Consider the following 5,000-nt stretch of genomic DNA (forward strand, 5'->3'; position numbering starts at 1 on the left):
TGTGTGTGTGTGTGTGTGTGTGTGTATGTATAACACACACACACACACACACACACACACACACACACACACACACACACACACACACATATATATATATACATACATGCATATATATATATATATATATATGTATGCACAGACATACGCACATTTATATACATATACTCAAATTAATGTCAGTAGGCATAGATACAAAAATGTCTAGTTCAGTTTCTTTCATAATCAGTCTTCAGTATTAGCCTATGGTCTCGGAATGTTTGTTGTCTTTCGCTCGTTCATAGATTGTTCTGTTCTTTCGTTTTCATCATTTACAGTCATACGGGATCCGGCCAAGTCCGGACTGATCAGCAGTCTTCGTTGGTCTGCGATGGCCTGGCATGGTCTGATCAGTGGATATTTAATGAACAAGTAATTACCGAAGTAATGTTATGACGGACGCGGCTCATTCTAATGAAAACAATAAGCCATTGTCCCAACCCTCGCCATTTTTATGCCAAAAACCTTTTCTCCCTACACGAATATTTTGAGTCGGATATTTTGAACGCATTTTAAAACAACAACAAACCTTGTGGTGATGTGGTCTGTCTGGACTCCCAATCCTTTACTGAAAGTATATACTTGCGCTGTACAAATAACTAGGCCGAAGCCAAAGACACTCGACGGTACTCGGCCCTCTGTCCTAACTTGTTTCAAAGCTTGCGCCGACGCTTTCTTTGTCTTCGTTGTCGCTTGTTTTGGTCCCCCCGTTCGCCGCCCCCGCACCCCCTGTCCCCTTTTTTAAGCCGATGTGAGGAGATTCGGACGGACTCGGTGAATTAATAAGAACAGATGAAGTCCTCAGAAGAGAACAGGTTTGGGGGAGGGGGAGGGGGGAGGGGGACGGGAATACAGGGAGAGGTCAAAGGAAGTTGTAGCTATTATCTTGATTGCGACTCAGCCGTGAGTCAGGGTGAGTAATGTTTACAAGCATTTGTTTACATGTAATGGGAACTGTGATGAAAATATGGGAGAAGGGATGGAATGAAAGAAAAAAAAAAAACAATGCCTATGTCCAATGATTTGCAAATGCATATGGCGGTGATAATAACCATATTCGTAATTAATGATACAAGTTGACATAAAAAAGAGATTTAGAAGAATACTCGCATCAACAGTTATCCTAATTACCAGATTCACAGTAATTAAAGCAGTAAAGAGTACGGTTGGTATGTCATTAGAACGGTATTAGAAAAAATCAATAATAACTTGTTTAATTTTCACATAATGAAAATTAATTATGATCTAGATAATGTTAGTAATTGGTATGATAATGATTAACAGTTAATATAGACGGCATTAAAAGCGACATCCATAAAAAAAATCTTATTTATTCTTATGTATTTATAATTATTTGAAGTGACTTAACAATTATTTAACTGAATATGGAATTAAGCATCACTAATACTATTTATATTTAATATCGTTCTGAGACGGTCAGTGATAATTATAAAGCTAATCTGAAATTTGATATATTAAATGAGAGAGAAAGAGAGACAGAGAGAGATGGAGAGAGAGAGAGAGGCAAGGACAAGTAAATATATGGAATGAGAGAAAGTCGGATATGTTAGGGGGTTAAAGGGGATATGCAGAATTGAAGGAAAGAAAGAAGGAAGAGAGAGAGAGAGAGAGAGAGAGAGAGAGAGAGAGAGAGAGAGAGAGAGAGAGAGAGAGAGAGAGAGAGAGAGAGAGAGAGAGAGAGAGAGAGAGAGAGAGAGAGAGAGAGAGAGATAAAGAGAGAGATAAAGAGAGATATAAAGAGAGAGAGACAGAAAGCGAGAGAGAGAGAGAGAGAGAGAGAGAGAGAGAGAGAGAGAGAGAGAGAGAGAGAGAGAGAGAGAGAGAGAGAGAGAGCGAGAGAGAGAGAGCGAGAGAGAGAGAGCGAGAGAGAGAGCGAGAGAGAGAGAGCGAGAGAGAGAGAGAGAGAGAGAGAGAGAGAGAGAGAGAGAGAGAGAGAGAGAGAGAGAGAGAGAGAGAGAGAGAGAGAGCGAGAGAGAGAGAGAGAGAGAGAGAGAGAGAGAGAGAGAGAGAGAGAGAGAGAGAGAGAGAGAGAGAGAGAGAGAATGGGGGGTTTGAGAAGAGCTTTTACTGTTATTGGCCGTTCGCTTGACTGATCTTGAATTTCTAACTAGTAAACAATGGCAGACACAAACTCCACGTAGAGAGGGCGGCTATTGTAGAGCCCAGCTCAGCCAGGCAGAAATATTCCTTCAAAACAAGCTGAAAAAGTGTGGCATATCGGACGGCAAGTATCATACACTTTGAAATCTGGGACTTCCTCACCGGGCTCCTCCTCCTCCTCCTCCTCCTCCTCCTCTGCCTCCTACTCCTCTTCCTCCTCTTCCTCTTTTGCCTCCTATTCATCTTCCTCATCTACACCTATCTCCTCTTCCTCATCTGCCTCCTACTCTTCTTCCTCCTCTTTACCTACCTCCTCCTTCTGTTCCTCCTCCTCTTATTTTATTTATCTTTCTCCTTTCCCTACTCATCCTCTTCCTCCCCCTTCTCTTCCTACTATTTTTACCCTTCCCTCTACACCTATTCCCACTTTATTTCTTTACTTCTCTTCTTTCTCCTCGTCTTCCCTTCCTCCCCCTCGACCTTCCTCCCTTCTTTCTGTTTCCTCCTCCCCTCCACTCCTCTATTCATCTTCAGTTTCTTTCACTTTGCATAATTTTTTCTCCTTTCTCTCTTTCTTTTCGACGTGTGTACCCTTGGTCTTCCACTTCCCTTCCTATCATCTTTTGCATTTCTTCCTTATTATATTTATCCGTGACTCTTTCTCTCTTTTTTCTTTCCCCCTGTTCTCTCCCTGCTCATTCGTCTCTCGGTCTTTCTTTCTCTCTCCTTTTTCTTCTTGAACTCTTTTCCTCTCTCCTCCCTTCCGTCACTCCGCCTTCTATCTCACTTCCCCTCCGTCTCTCCGCCGTTTCTTCGTCTCCCCTTCCTCCCCTCCTTCCTCTTTCCGTCCTTTCTCTTCTCCCCTTCTACTTCTCTCCGATCCCTCTTCCTTCCCATTGTGTCTTTACCCCCCGTGTACGTGCGTGCGTGTACACGTGTGCACATAGTACTTGCGTGTGCGTGTGCGTTAGCTGCATGCGTGTAAATGAAGCACCGAAACAGATGATTCAGAAGCGAGAAGCGAGGGTAACTTCAGTAAGAAAAGGGTAGAAAATGGAATTATTCTCTTAAGTGAAAGAAATCTTCGAAAAGGGGGAGATAACCCAAGCTCTTTTAACAAGTGTTCGTCACACAGTCGACGAAGCCATGCCCTGCCCCCTTACCCCCTACCCATACAACTTCCCCCCTCTCCCCTCCCCCCCCCTTCTCTCACACCCCCTGCTGCACTACCAAATTAGGAATATTGGCAAAGTGGAAGAAGTACCACTTTATACCGAGTACCGGAAATTGGACATTTTTTATGGTTCGCTTTCGACAGGCCACCAAAAAATGCCTCAATTTTGTGGGTTTGGTTGGTCTTTATTCGATGTTTTTTAAGGGCGGTGGTGGGTTTGCATTGACTTGGGTTGACTCCCTGTGTTTTTTTTTTTTTCGTTTTTTTTCTTGTATATAATTTTAAATTGTTTTCTCGCTTGCTGTGTGAGTGTGTGTGTGTGTGTGTGCTTATATGTTTGTATGTGTGTTATGAAAATGATTACCAACATTTTCCTCACATTTCCCCTTTTTCTCCCCCACCCCATTAACGCCTTGGAACCCCAAACACCCAGTACCCCCAACCTTCCACCCCCCTCCTCCCTCGCTCTTACAACCTTAAGTACCTGCATACATAACCACTCATTACTAATAGCCAAGGAGATAGATCTCGATGGCAGACGTAGTGACGTAGGAATGCCGTAGCGCCCTAGGAAGGCAACAGCTGCCGCAGCCTGCCAGTTTTCCCGGAAACTATTGTAGGGATGGACGCTGGTCCGTGCGGGGGGGGGGGGGGGGGGGGGGCAGGGGCTGGCCGGGCGCCGAGATGCTTATCTTTTCAGGAGCGCTCGCTTGGTCGTCTCGAAGGGCCGTTATTAGTGTTGTTATTATTGGTATTATTTTACTGGGTGAATGTTTATTTGGTAATTATTGTATTAATGATTCTTGTTGGTCTAGGTGGTGTGCTTACTTTGTTTCTTTATCATTTATGTTTAATTGCATTATTGTCTTTGCTACTATCATTTTCAACACCAGTTGTTAGTATTATTATTAGAAGTAGTAATATTCTCGTTGATCTTATCATTGAAGCTATAAAGTTATTCTGGAACAACTTTATATAAATTATAGTTAGGTTCCAGAAAGAGAGAAGATACAGTCTGTAACCTGCCTTGATTCCTCCCTCCCTCGATCCTGTATCTCCAATGAGCATACTTTTGCATATACTTAATTTTCAGCAGATTGACCATACCCATTCGGACAGGAAATGCAGATCCGGATAAACTATAAGGTCAAGCACCCACGCCCGAGACACACCTTAATTGCTGATTAATGTGTCGATAGAGAGTTCAGGTTAGGTCAGGTCAAGGCAGCGGGAGGTCGTGGATGAGGTGACGTGCGGGGGGGGGGGGAGGGAAGGGAGGGATTAAATTTAATTAATTCATTTCTGTGCATTCGTTTCATGGCGTGGGATGGGAAAAAAATGAAGGGAAATATACATGCATAATCAGGACGATTAGTATTTTCAGCTTCATCACGTACACAGACACGCATACGCACACAAACACACACGCGCGCGTACACGAACGTCTGAAATGCCAAATGTCGCTATAAACTACGATGTCCATATTCGTTGGTACAGTGCATGTGTGCATTTAAAAAAAGTTATGCTGGCAACTTGGGCTTCTCTTTTTTAGGTCCTGAGTACTGTCAAGTTGACAGGTTTCTCTTCCCGAGCGACTCCACGAAAATTAGGCCTATTTGGCAACCGCGTTTTTAGTAAAGCCTGTAAGTGCGTATTTGGCTTGCGA

General features: G+C 43.3%; 1 protein-coding gene and 1 pseudogene across 2 annotated transcripts in view; one reads left to right on the forward strand and one right to left on the reverse strand.

Annotated features, from left to right (window-relative positions):
- LOC125040274 overlaps positions 1-85 on the reverse strand; it is a 170-nt pseudogene extending 85 nt beyond the window's left edge.
- Positions 1-5,000, forward strand: part of LOC125040053 (homeobox protein onecut-like) — a 301,104-nt gene that overhangs the window by 15,769 nt on the left and 280,335 nt on the right. The window lies entirely within an intron of this gene.

Source organism: Penaeus chinensis, chromosome 28 (assembly GCF_019202785.1).
Source record: "Penaeus chinensis breed Huanghai No. 1 chromosome 28, ASM1920278v2, whole genome shotgun sequence".
NCBI lineage: Eukaryota > Metazoa > Arthropoda > Malacostraca > Decapoda > Penaeidae > Penaeus > Penaeus chinensis.